This window comes from Chlorocebus sabaeus, chromosome 4 (genome assembly GCF_047675955.1).
Source record: "Chlorocebus sabaeus isolate Y175 chromosome 4, mChlSab1.0.hap1, whole genome shotgun sequence".
NCBI classification, from domain to species: Eukaryota; Metazoa; Chordata; class Mammalia; order Primates; family Cercopithecidae; genus Chlorocebus; species Chlorocebus sabaeus.
The window spans coordinates 61,195,595-61,210,989 of record NC_132907.1 but is presented as its reverse complement, the minus strand read 5'-3'; positions in this window follow the sequence as shown (position 1 = coordinate 61,210,989).

The window sequence follows — 15,395 nt, the reverse complement described above, 5'->3', positions numbered from 1 at the left end:
TAAAGTCTTAAGGTAGAACTACCCACTAAGGAGTTCTAAACTGCTGGTTTTTATTGGCTTGGATAGCCTGTGGTTTAACTGCACATAGCTGAGCAACTCAGTAGAGTTCATTGACGTACACTATCGTCATTATCTACAATGCACTAGCTTTTAGGACTGGAAGGTTCCTTAAAGATCCAGGGTGCAGGGAGTGGCAGAAGGTGTGGGGAAGGGTCAAAGGTGAGGAGTGGTCCAGTTTCACTACAGATCTGTCAGAGCTTGTGACCTGCATCTTTCCTGTGGATCTTAATATACCATTGAGTCTTTGATTATTTCCATTATTTCCTGTTCTGTTAGTTTCTAATTGCTCCATCCCTGGTGACTTTTGTTGCCTAATTACATCAAAAGCTCCCAGGAGGAGACCTTATTATAGTGCTAGGCCATAGCAGACAATAACTACATGCCTTTCTCACAATACTTACCATTTCATGAGCACCTACAATGTGCCAGACAATGAATTCTTACAATTATCCTATGAGAGAGGCACTATAATCTTCACCCTATAAATAAGGAAACCAAGGCTAACAAATCAGGACATGGCAGAGCTAAGATTCTATCTTACATCTAACTTAAAATCCCATGGACTTTTCATTAATCCATTTCATTAATCATGGCATTTCCATGATAAGAAAACTTTTTGTAGCTACCATTACCTATATAACTCTCAAACTTTAGTAACTGCTTCCTATTGTATTAAATTAAAACTTTCCAAGCTACCTTTTTGCATTATTTATCTTAGCAATTCTTTAAAAATTAGGACTTGTCGGCTGAGCGCTGTGGCTCACGCTTGTAATCCCCAGCACGTTGGGAGGCAGAGGCTGGCAGATCACAAAGTCAGGAGTTCGAGACCAGCCTGGCCAACACAGTGAAATCCCACCTCTACTAAAAATACAAAAATTAGCTGGACGTGGTGGCGGGCACCTGTAATCCTAGTTAATTGGGAGGCTGAGGAAGGAGAATTGTTTGAACCAAGGAGGTGGAGGTGGCAGTGAGCTGAGATGGCACCACTGCACTCCAGCCTGGCTGACAGAGCTAGACTCCATCTCAAAAAAAAAAAAAAGAGGAAATTGTCCCAGTGACCAATGGCTGGGATTTTTCACTTCTCCTGCTAGATCCATTTTCTCATTTTCCACCCAGCTCTGTTCTCTAAAAGTCCAGGCCTTTATGAACATCATTCAATTCTCTTCCCTCTGGATTTCAGTTGGGTTTAGCCAATGGGAGGCACTGGATGGAGGTCAAGGAAGGGAAAAGAGTGCTGACGATAACAATGTTTTTTCTTGTTTTTATAATTCTGACATGACTGGACACTGCAGAGCTTCATTGGCTTGGCTGGGATTCTCTACAACGGCCACAGCACCTATCCTGTGGCTCTCTTCTAGAACCATGGCTATTCTCTTTAAGGCCAAACTTCTCCCTTCAGTTGCCCATTCAGTTTTGGGGGTACCAACTTCTAACTCACTGTTGCTAACCCCAGAGTGCTTCATCATCCCTTGTTACTTTCCCTTATAACCAAGTTACAACTATGTAAATGGTCCCTAGGTTGAACTTTCCTTGTTCAAAATGGAAATTGTTCCATTTGAGGATCTCACTTATTTCCTGCAGGGACTCAGACTGCTACAACCTGAGCTCTGAAATCTGTTTTAAATCACTGATGAAATGTGAAATGTCTTTTCTGTATACATTTACACATTCATTCCACAAATATATACTGAGAAACTATTGTGTGCCACACACTGGGTAGCAGATGTGGCCACTGCTCTCCTAGAGCATATAATATAGTAGGGTAGATAGATATAAACGGGTAATCACACACACTAATGAGAAACTACAATTGTGCCATGTGCTTTGAAGGAAATGCACATGGCCCACTAAGAGCTTATGATAGGAGTCAATCTAGTCAGGGAAAGCAGAAAAGGTTTGTATGAAAAGAAAAACTTGAACAGATATCAAAAGGACAAATAGTTGTTTACTGGGCATAGAAGGGAAGAAACATCATTCCAGGCAGAAACTAATGGTTGATAAAAGTCAGTACACAAGAACAGAGAAAGCAGGACGGCACTTGAGGAAAAATGAAGCTGAAGAGGCTTTGTAGACCATATTAAAAATCTGTCTTTTTTTAAATTTTATTTTTAGACAGACTTTCACTCTTTTGCCCAGGCTGGAGTGAAGAGGCACCATCTCGGCTCACTGCAACCTCTGCCCCCCAGGTTCAAGCGATTCTCCTGCCTCTGCCTCCCAAGTAGCTGAGATTACAGGTGCCCGACACCATGCCTGACTAATTTTTGTATTTTTAGTAGAGACGGGGTTTCACCATGTTGGCCAGATTGGTCTCGAACTCTTGACCTCAGGTGATACACCCTCCTGGGCCTCCCAAAGTGCTATGATTACAGGCGTGAGCCAACATGCCTGGCCGAAAAATCTGTCTTTATCTTCTAGTTGCAATGTGAAGATTGAATTGGAAGGCCGGAGTGAATAAACATAGACCAGGTGGGAATGTATTGCTGGAGCAGACAAAGTGAAAAGTGATCAGATGGTTGTGGAGAAGATGGAAAGACACTGACAGATTTGTCCCTCCCTGGGCGATGTGGCACTCCCTCATTCTTTATGTATGGTATACAATTGTCTTAGGACAATGAATGCCCAACAAACGGGAAAATGCTGTCTTCTCATAGTGGGATGGGAGTCGAGAAACATTACTCGGCCAAGTGTGGTGATTCATGTCTGTAATCCCAGCACTTTGGGAGGCCGAGGCCAGTGGATCACTTGAGGTCCCAAGTTTAAGACCAGCCTGGCCAACATGGTGAAACCCCATCTCTACTAAAAATACAAAAATTAGCCATGGCAAATACCTGTAATCCCAGCTACTCATGAGGCTGACGCAGAATTGCTTGAGCCCAGGAGGTGCAGGTTGCTGCATCACTGCACTCCAGCCTGGGCTACAGAGCAAGACTGTGTCTCAAAAAAAAAAAAAGAAAAAAAAAGAAAAAGAAAGAAAGAAACATACTCTAGATCTAAGAAAGAGGATGAAACTCAATGACACAGTCATATACACAGGCACAGGACATGAAAAACTGTCTCCATATTGGCTTCCTACCTTTCCTTCTAACAATCTCTCTGCTTAGAAATTCTGTAAGCGAGAGATAATTGAACTCGAGTCAGAGAGACCTGAAGTCTCATCTTGGTTATGTTACATAATATGTTGACTATGTAACTAATTAATTTCTCTCATCTTAAGATTCTTCCTCTGCAAAATGGAATAATAAATATTTCATAGGGTTGTCATAAGGATTACAGTAGGCAATACTTGTGTATACATATACCTTTAGTTAATTTTGGTAACAGAAAACTGATTTAAAGGACTTAAACAATAAGGAAAATTATTATCTAATATACTAGGAAGTCCTAAGATATAGCAGAATTCAAGATTGGTTGACTCAGTAGCTTAATTAATTAATTCTCAACTTTCTGTAACACTTAATGTGCTGGATCTTTCTTGAACTGGTTCCCTTCACAATTATAAGTTAGAACTACCACATTTAAAGAGAGAAATAGCTAAACATAAAAAGGAAATATCATTTGCAATATTGCATACTTAGGTGTGAGAAGCTTCAACCAAACAGTAACAGATTTATATCTCATTAAGTCTAATGAATTAGAATGCAAGATATACAAGAATACGATTTTGTGTCTGTTTTGTTTACTGCTATGCCCCTAACATTCATATAGTGGTTAGGACTCAATGACTATTTGTTGTTTGAATGGACCACATGTCTAAACTTATTCCAGCCATTAGAAAACAAGGTGAGATTACCACATATTGACACTTTTTCTATAAAGGGCAAAATGATAACATAGGTTTCGTGGGTCACATACAGTCTCTGTAACACACCAGTCTTCTTCTTGGAACCTTGTAAAAACATTTTTAAAAATCGTTATCTCATGTATCCTACAATCACAGGCCTAGGACTGAATAGCCCACAGGCCATAGTTTACTACCCCTTGGCTTAGACTGATCATTTGAAATGAAACAGAGTTAAGCACCATAACCAGCATAATATGTACGGCACTCAGCTGAGTCTATCAAAAGCACTCAATCAGTACTAGCTGCCACTGTTGTTGATAAAGCTATTGTTTTTTCTTGTTCCTGTCATTCTAGGATAGCTGAACTCTAGAATAACCTGCAATAAACCTACCATAGGAAGTTGACTATCTCCACCCTGGACTAAAGAGCATCTGGGTTACAAACTATGTGAGCCACCACATAAAAAGATGTACTGTAAGAAAATGAGTAGACAGAAAATAATAAGTTCAGGATCAAAATCTAAGATTCACAAAATGAGCAGAAGATATGATACGTGATATGGGGGAAAATGAATTACAATCTCAAATATTAGAAAAATCAAAGTTAAAAATGTAAAATAAGTGCCTTTACAACAGGCCATCTCAGAGTCTTGAATAGGCTAATGTACAGTAAGTCTCTCCTAAGTAAAATTCTATGTAGTATTTTCTACACAACAGAATTATTTTTCCAGAGGGCATTGCTATGACATTTTAGAAAATAGTGCTTTAAGTTTTATGGTTAACCCTCTCATCTGTGTAGCCATTATTCCTAATAATTGGAGTGAAGTGGGTCCTTAACATCCTCTGCTAAGCCATAGCCCTGGAGTGAAGTGGGTCCTTAATATCCCCTGCTAAGCCTATCAACCCTTTTGTTGCTAAAGTATGAGGAGGTGAGAGGGGACCTCAAACGAGGGGATCAGTTGGAATCCCCTAAATACACTAAATAGTATGGCAGGATTTCAGTATTTTAATAAGCAATATGGCCATACCAGTATATACCACATGACTGTCAGCCCTGTCTACATTTGCCAAACAGAAAAAGAACGATGAAGTGGCTTTTAAAGGACTACAAATCAGTATATGGAAAAGCTGGAATTCAAATCTGGTCTTCAAGGATCCAAATCCTCTACTGCTTTCTCTCTGCCTCCCACTTTCTTTACTTGTGCATTCCTTTTCACATCCTATGGACCACCCTAGTTAAAGACTTAGACAAGCGAAAGAATATCAGATTTGGAGACAAGGGAAAGAATACCATATTTGGAGACAAGGACTTATATTCAAGTCCCACTTCTGTTATTTATTAATTGTGAGACTTTAGGCAACTCAACTAATCCTACAAGACTTAGTTTCTTCAATGGGGAAATCACGGTGATCACGCCTACACAGCAGGGCAGTTGAAAACCTTTGTAAAGTATTAAGCACTACTTAGATGTTAGCCTTTCACGCTATTTGCAGATTGGCATTTTCATTTAAAAAATGTGAATGTTGGAATGGTCATTCTTTTTCCAGATAAGGAAACTCACACTTCACAGAGATTAAGTTATTTACCCCAGGTCACATAGCTAGTGATGACAGAGCCAGGACTGATTTCAAAGCTCCTGACTTCTGATTCAGGGCTGTTTGCTGGACAGCCTACTCTAAACTCCTACCATGGGCTTCCTATAAAGAGAGAAATGTGAATGACCCTAAACTACAGTCACAGCACTGTTGACAGGTCACTGTCATCAGCTCCATTCAAGTTTGCAGGAAAAAGTCCTGCTTTTGGCCCAGGACACATCTTCTATAGTTCAGGATTTACCTAGCCAATTGTTAGGTCACTCCAGCTGCTCTGGTACTAGAAGTCACTCTAGCACCTCTGGGACTGGAATAGCAGAAAGTGGTTTGATGCTACTTGTGCATAGATACAGAGGCAGAAGATAGCAGGAACAGGGACAAGTACCATATCCGAACAGGGTCTGATTTTCAAGCCCTCATCTGCCTTAGGCCAAAGGGGTCATACTTTCTGATATGACAATTGAGAGGGAAGGGTTATTCTCAGCCTATGAAAATTTAGGGTGGAGACAATCCTCACTGAAAAGCAACAGAAAGTCAAAAGGTATGGATATTCCCCAGACCCAGAACTCTAGGCAAGTTGAGTAAAGCCATATGGTTTTGTGAAATAAACCTGGCTTTGGAGTCAAATACTTTTGGATTCAGAAACCAAGCCTTTGACTTACTTGCCCTGGTAGTCATTTGCATCACTTCCAAAATGTCTGGCTCTATCCTCCAGACACATGGCAGAGCTATATTTCCTGGCCCACCTGTGGATAGGTGGTGTCATATGACTAATCCTAGTCAAAGTATGATGAAAAGAAGGGATGGATGTCACTTTAAGTAAAGCGCATTTGTGGCTGGTATGACACTCTCCAGAGATGCTTTTCCCTCTGGTGTAGGGGTATTTGTGATGGTTGCTGCTCTGCAGCCTGGATCCCTAAGTACAATAAGCAGGGCCGTCCTGCTGATTCCCAGTGAATATGTATTACAAACAAAAAATAAACCATTATATTTTAAGTTACTGAGTGTATTAGGGTTCTCTTAGAGGGATAGAACTAACAGCATAGATCTATTTAGAAAAGGTAGTTTATTAAACATTAACTCATATGATCACAAGGTCCCACAATAGGCCATCTACAAGCTGAGGAGCAAGGAGAGCCAGTCTGAGTCCCAAAACTAAAGAGCTTGGAGTCCGATATTCTAGGGCAGGAAGTATCCAGCATGGGAGAAAGATGTAGGCTGGGAGGCTAGACCAGTCTCATCTTTTTACATTTTTCTGTCTGCTTTATATTCTAGCCGAGCTGGCAGGTGATTAGATGGTACCCAACCAGATTAAGGGTGGGTCTGCCTTTCCCAGCCCACTGACTCAAATGTTAATTTCCTTTGACAACACCCTCACAGACACACCCAAGATCAATACTTTGCATCCTTCAATCCAATCAAGTTGACACCCAGTATTAACCGTCACACTGAGATTTAGAGATTGTTTATTATTACAGCATAATCTAACACATCCAAACAGATACATTAGCTATACCATTTTTAGTAAGTTATTTAGCCTCTCTGAGAATAAGTTCCTGATATTTAAAATAGGAATAAACACTTTTTCAGGGTTATGGGGATTACCAATGGTTTATGTAAAGAAGTAGCACATATTTGGTCTTCAAGCAATGTTAACTGTTAGTATTATCAAAACAGGGAGAAAAGCAGGTAGAAGCAAGATATCCTTAAAATACACACAGTTTGGAGACTTCACTCAGTCGGTCACCTAGATATAGAGCTTTGGCAGCCAGGTAAGCCAGCTAGCAGAAGGCTCCTAAATGCCTCCAGTCAATCATTCATCCCTTCACTTTACCGATATATAGTGAGTATGTGAACAATGTCAGTATGTGACAGACATATGTGACAGATACACTTGCACTGTTCACATACTCTCTATATGTCGGTAAAGTGAACTGAACATATAATACAAAACAAAGTCCTGACTGTCCTGAACTTCACCTGTGCTGAGACTCCACATAAGGACACCATAAAAATAAAATAAGAAATACAGATTGAGGTAAACTGTGAAGGTCCCTAAATGCCAGATTAAAAAACTTAGATTTTCCTCTACAGGCAAGAGTAGCTGCTGGGAAAACTGGAATATTTACAAAATAGAAATATAGTGATATGAACACTTGTGCTTCTGAAGGAAAGGAAGAAGGTGGAGTAGAAATCAGGGTATAGATAATGTGAAATGATTGAGAATCTAAACAGTTATTTTTGTCTTGGAGATGTTTTTAGATTTGCATTTGACTAGCCAGATCTGCCTCAAATCCAATAAACAAGCTGGTAGTATACAATTGCAACTTGACCTGAATGGTCAAGACGGAAAATCGTCTCTGCAGCACCATCATTTGTGAAATCCTGGAGGAATTCTCCTAAATTGCTACTTTCACGGACGATAGCTCCTACTTTCCAGAAACCCAGGGGACTCTGAAATACAAAGTACTCTTTCTAAAAAGTTCAGTAGTTGATTTAACCAAATACTGATTGCCTTTGGAAAGTAAATTTTTGCTTACACAGGCATCATAACAATCACCAAGAGATCCTGGGTGTCTTCAGTAGGCAAACCCATTATTCATTTTCAACCAACACTGCATTCCTCTTCCTAAGTGCCATGGGAAATCCTGAGGTCCTCTCACTTTTATGCGTAAGACACACAGACTGCTTTGCATGAGTCAAACATGACTTGTCAGAATGGACTTATAGCATCTCCCAAGTGAAATCATCAATGGTTGCTCTCCATAGGCACTCACTCTAACTCACCAGCTGTGCTTGGGACAGCTTCCCCTTCCGACTCGCTGGAAATCTGTTGCCCCAAACCAATTAGTTGTCACGAATCCAATCATATCCTTGTGCAGCTGAACATCTTTGACGAACCGTCGCCATTTTGTTTCACCCGTGCTTGACCCAATATCCACTTCCCTTCCAGCTGGGTCAGCCAAGTACCTCTCTGTCCCTCAGTCTTCCAGCGCCCCTCTATGGTACTTCTGTTGTACTGCAAATAACGTATGCTAATCCTCCCCAACTACTCTTTGCTACCTACAGTAAGTAAAGCATCAACCTTATCCAAATTGCACTTTTCATTTTCTCTGTAACAATGACTTTCCCACTTTTGGTTTGCTTACTCACCAAAAGATCGAAAGCTAAGTACCCATTCACATACTTTGTAAATGTCCTCTAAAGGTTTTCATCATAAATTTAAGTAATTGCAAAGGGTGATGTTTCCGGTGTATTGTAAATAACAACATTTAAAAACAAAACTGCTGCATCTTTTTATAAATTCGCCCAATGAAAGTTGAATACCCTAGCAACTTGATATGCAACTATTTAAAAACACATAAATGAACATTTAATATACATGCTACATCGTTGCTTTTTTTAGGCATCAGAAAGAATGTCCCTCACATAATTTGCCAAAATAAATATATCTTTATGCTATTTTAATCACCCTATAATATGCTCTGCAACTAACGTATGTGTTATTTGAGATATGAATTTATTTTTAATTGCTTGTATCCATAATCCTCTTATCCATATAATTTCTTCTAGATTGATGTAGCCATTGAAATTAATGGTAGTATACAATTGTTCCAAACAACATATATATTACAAAGTTCAATGAATAATTAAACTGAACATAAAAAGTAAAATTTTATTAGACATACGTCTTTTAATAAGATGAGAATTTTTTTCAATTAGTTCACTAAATAATAATTATTATTTTAATGAGATACAGCTCATTATCACTTCTACTCTGTTTTTTATTTTTTATAAATGTAAGTAATGAAAGTGTGTGGCACCTTCCCCTGCCTTGCTTCTTTTCCAGCCATGTAAAAGGATAAAGAGTCATGACCCATCAGTGTGCTTTGAAACCAATTAGAATAAAGATACAATGTACCAGAATCTCTGGGACACATTTAAAGCAGTGTGTAGAGGGAAATTTATAGCACTAAATGCCCACAAGAGAAAGCAGGAAAGATCTAAAATTGACACCCTAACATCACAATTAAAAGTGTGCTACATTTAGGAGACTCATCTCACATGCAGAGACACACATAGGCTCAAAGTGAAGGGATGAAGGAAGATCTACCAAGCAAACGGAAAACAAAAAAAAACAGGAGTTGCAATCCTAGTCTCTGATAAAACAGACTTTAAACCAACAAAGATCAAAAGAGACAAAGAAAGCCATTACATAATGGTAAAGGGATCAATTCAACAAGAAGAGCTAACTATCCTAAATATATATGCACCCAATACAGGAGGACCCAGATTCATAAAGCAAGTCCTTACAGACCTACAAAGAGACTTAGACTTCCACAGAATAATAACGGGAGACTTTAACACCCTACTGTCAATATTAGACAGATCAATGAGACAGAAGGTTAACAAGGATATCCAGGTACTGAACTGAGTTCTGCAACAAGCAGACCTAATAGACATCTACAGAACTCTCCACGCCAAATCAACAGAATACACATTCTCCTCAGCACCACATCTCACTTATTCTAAAACTGACCACATAATTGGAAGTAAAGCACTCCTCAGCAAATGTCAAAGAACAGAAATCACAACAGACTGTCTCTCAGACCACAGTACAATCAAATTAGAACTCAGGATTAAGAAACTCACTCAAAACTGCACAACTACATGGAAACTGAACAACTTGCTCCTGAATGACTACTGGATAAATAACAAAATGGAGGCAGAAATAAAGATGTGCTTTGAAACCAATTAGAATAAAGATACAACGTACTAGAATCTCTGAGACACATTTAAAGCAGTGTGCAGAGGGAAATTTATAGCACTAAATGCCCACAACAGAAAGTAGGAAAGATCTAAAATTGACACCCTAACATCACAATTAAAAAGACTAGAGAAGCAAGAGCAAACAAATTCTAAAGCTAGCAGAAGGCAAGAAATAACTAAGATCAGAGCAGAACTGAAAGAAATAGAGACACAAAAAAACCTTCAAAATATCAATGAATTCAGGAGTGGGTACTTTGAAGAGATCAGCAAAATTGATAGACCACTAGCAAGACTAATAAAGAAGAAAAGAGAGAAGTATTAAGTAGATGCAATAAAAAATGAAAAAGGGGATATCACCACCAATCCCACAGAAATACAAACTACCATCAGAGAATACTGTAAACATCTCTACGCAAATAAACTAGAAAATCTAGAAGAAATGGATAAATTCCTGGACACATACACCCTCCAAAGACTAAACCACGAAGAAGTTGAATCTCTCAATAGACCAATAACAGGCTCTGAAATTGAGGCAATACTTAATAGCCTACCAACCAAAAAAAGTCCAGGACCAGATGGATTCACAGCCGAATTCTACCAGAGGTACAAAGACGAGCTGGTATCATTCCTCCTGAAACTATTTCCATCAGTAGAAAAAGAGAGAATCCTCTGTAACTCATTTTATGAAGCCAACACAATCCTGATACCAAAGCCTGGCAGAGACACACACACACACAAAGAATTTTAGACCAATATCCCTGATGAATATCAATGCAAAAATCCTCAATAAAATACTGGCAAACCAAATCCAGCAGCACATCAAAAACTTTATCCACCATGATCAATTTGGCTTCATCCCAGGGATGCAAGGCTGGTTCAACATAGGAAAATCAATAAACATAATCCATCACACAAATAAATCCAACAGCAAAAACCACATGATTATCTCAATAGATACAGAAAAGGTCTTCGACAAAATTCAACAGCCCTTCATTTTAAAAACTCTCAATAAACTAGGTATGGAATGTAGCTCAAAACAATAAGAGCTATTTATGACAAACCCACAACCAACATCATACTGAATGGGCGAAAACTGGAAGCACTCCCTTTGAAAACTGGGACAAGACAGGGATGCCTTCTCTCACCACTCCTATTCAATATAGTGTCGGAAGTTCTTGCCAGGGCAATCAGGCAAAAGAAAGAAAGAAAGGGTATTCAATTAAGTAATGAGGAAGCCAAACTGTCCCTGTTTGCAGATGACATGATTGTATATTTAGAAAACCCCGTCGTCTCAGCCCAAAATCTCCTTAAGCCGATAAGCAACTTCAGCAAAGTCTCAGGATACAAAATCAATGTGCAAAAATCACAAGCATTCCTATACACCATTAATAGGCAAACAGAGAGCCAAATTACGAGTGAACTCTGATTCACAATTGCTGCAAAGCGAATAAAATACCTAGGATCCAACTTACAAGAGATGTGAAAGACCTCTTCAAGGAGAACTACAAACCACTGCTCAATGAAATGAAAGAGGACACAAACAAATGCAAGAATATTCCATGTTCGTGGATAGGAAGAATCAATATCATGAAAATGCCCATACTGCCCAGAGTAATTTATAGATTCAACGCCATTTCCATCAAGCTACCAATGACTTTCTTCACAGAATTGGAAAAAACTACTTTAAAGTTCACATGGAACCAAAAAAGAGACCACATTGTCAAGACAATCTTAAGCAAAAAGAACAAAGTTGGAGATATCACTGTACCTGACTTCAAACTATACTACAAGGCTACAGTAACCAAACAGCATGGTACTGGTACCAAAACAGGTATACAGACCAATGGAACAGAAGAGAGGCCTCAGAAAAAAACACCACACATCTACAACCATCTGATCTTTGACAAACTTGACAAAAACAAGAAATGGGGAAAGGATTCTCTGTTCAATAAATGGTGCTGGGAAAACTGGTTAGCCATATGCAGAAAGCTGAGGCTGGATCCCTTCCTTACACCTTATACAAAAATTAATTCAAGATGGATTAAAGACTTAAATGTTAAACCTAAAACCATAAAAGCCTAGAAGAATACCTAGGCAATAATATTCACGACATAGTCAAGGGCAAGGACTTCATGACTAAACATCAAAAGCAATGGCAACAAAAGCCAAAATAGACAAATGGGATCAAAATAAACTAAGAGCTTCTGCACAGCAAAAGAAACTACCATCTGAGTGAACAGGCAACCTTCAGAATGGGAGAAACTTTTTGCAATCTACCCATCTGACAAAGGGCTAATATCCAGAATCTACAAAGAATTCAAACAAATTTACAAGAAAAAAGCAACCCCATCAAAAAGTGGGCAAAGGATATGAACAGACACTTCTCTAAAGAAGATATCTATGCAGTTTTCTCCTCTGAAAATAGAGATTGTATTAGGACCTACTTTGAACAATGATGAAACAGTCTATTAAAGTACTTGGTACAGCCTGGCATATGATAGGTGATACAGTTTGGCTCTGTGCCCTCACCCAAATCTCATCTAGACTTGTATAAATAATTCCCATGTGTCAGGGGAGGGACCAGGTGGTTGATTGGATCATGGGGGCAGTTTCCTTCATACAGTTTTCATGAGAGTGAGTGAGTTCTCATGAGGTCTGATGGTTTTAAAGTGTGGCACTTCTTCATTCTCATACACACTCCCTCCTGTCACCTTGTGAAGAAGGTGCCTGCTTCCCTTTTGCCTTCTGCCATGATCATAAGTTTCCTGAATCCTCCTAGCCATGCTTCCTGTTAAGCCTGCAGAACTGTGAGTCAATTAAACTTCTTTCCTTTATATTTACCCAGTCTCAGGTAGTATACTTTATAGCAGCGTGAGAATGGACTAATATATTAGGTGTTCAAGAAATATTAGTGATTATCATTTTATTATTTTGTTATGTATTATACTTAGTATTTTACTATTTTTTATATATATGTGTGTGTATAGCTAGCAAGACTAATAAAGAGGAAATATATATATATGTGTGTGTATAGTTAGCAAGACTAATAAAGAAGAAATATATACACACACACACATATATATAAACTGTTCACCTAAGGATTCTTAATTCGCACTGAGAACCTCTTTTGCAGTTAGTTTTTTACTTATCTTTTCATTGGGATTATAAGTTCTTGAAGGTACATTGTTCCAAAATATCTTGTCTGTGGAAGTCAGAGAAATTTAAGGTATTTACAGCTTTAGTGTTATTTGCTCTCTGGTCACAGAATTGCTAACCTTCCTAAGAGAAAGATCCCCCTTGAATGCAAGCCCAGCCATGCTGCTCTGCAGGGCTAGCTGAACCAGGCAGAACTCATGGTCTCTTTTCCTCAGCAATTAAGAAGTATCTAAATGAACATATCAATTCCCCAGCTTAGGAGATGGGGTCTAGGCAGGCCAGACAGACAGACAATCTGGAGGGAGAGTATAGTTAAACAGGTGGTGACAAGTACAACAAAACCTCCTTCCTGCAGCCTTAATAAGAACAGCAAATCCCAGAGAGCCTGAATGCCTAGGTCCTGGGCAGCACTCAATTTAGGATTTTTTTTTTTCCAGTGAGTCACGATTGCCCTGGTCCTAACACCTGTTGCTAGAACAAGGCAAAATCGGTATAATCACCAGAGCAATGGCTTCAGGAATACATTCTTTTAGTAATTTGGCTGGAGGAAGTTCAAAAATGCAAGTGATGGTTTTCAAATGTGGAGTGACCAGAGTTGCCCTAAGTACTGAGATCTCTAAATTTAAGGAAGAAGAGGGAGGAAAGAGGAGTTATAGTTACCAATAACAAGAAACTGAGTAATGAGAGACTCATCCCACTGTGGATGAAATCAGCTCTGATACTAACCATTGTTGGTGTGCATGAAAATATGATAAAAATTATCAGATTTCCCAATCAAACAATCATGGAGTTGGTCTGATGAAAAAACAAGAATTGGTGACCTATAAAACAATTGTCTAGGATGACATTCACCTTTTAAGATAAAGCCAAATGAAAAGATGACTAAGCAGGGGAATGAATCTTTGAGTGGTAGGATAGAGCTTACAGCTCACAGCTGGTGATTTTATTTTCTTGCTGTTAATGTCAATACATTCCTTAAAGGTCCTGTAGCCATCTAGATGAAATTAAAGTCACAAACCAATATCATCATCTTATTCCTGGACCACCAAATTTGTAGTTCCTGCTGCTAACAGTCCAATTTCCTTGGAGAGACAATCTTATTAATTTCTTTACTTTCTAAGAATTCCAAAATTATATATTTTATACTAACTGGTTGACCATTATCCTAAAAAAATTAGAAGTAACTCCCTGTCCTCCCAAACACCAATGTCTTCCCAGAAGTGTGATGAGGACTTAAGAGAGGGAATAGGATAATAATTCATGTAAAACACTTATTATACTATAATCAAAACCTATTAAGTGCTAGCCATTGTTATTATACATGTATATGTTTTAGATATAATTACTTTGCTTTATTACAGCTGATATTCACACAAAAACAAGTATGTAAAACTTACCATATTGCATTATCTTTACAAAGTAAAACTAAACCTGACCCAAGGCTACCTCTGAGCTAGAATGTTGCCTAATATATTGTAGGTACTCCAAAAGAAGGTGCCAAATAAATAATTGAATGAATGATAGCTGGACAACAAACACAAAGAAAGTCATAAGTCCCAATCCTAGAAGAATTTAAAGCAGATGCTGCAGAGATAGATTAAACAAGAGAATCTCACAGACTTAATAGTTTCTTTGAGACATTTGACAAAGTTAAGAATGGGATAAGGTGAATGCTAAAGAAAATAGAAAGGCAACTAGAGTTTCCTGCACTTGGGGTGGGCAAATTATGACCTGCTAACTCAATCCAGCTGAATGCCTATTTTTGTAAATAAAGTTTTACTGGAGCACAGCCATGTTCATTCATTCATATATTGTCTCTGGCTGCTTTCACACCACAGTAGCAATATTGAAAAGGAATTGCAACAAAGAACATATTGTCTACAAAACCTAAAATATTCACTATCTGACTATTATAGAAATATTCTGCCAACCCCTGTCCTATGCAAACAGAAGGCTGTACAAGAAATAAACCATTATCATAACAGATTGCATGGATCTCTTATGTAGCAAGGTAAACAATATTTACACTGCTATGA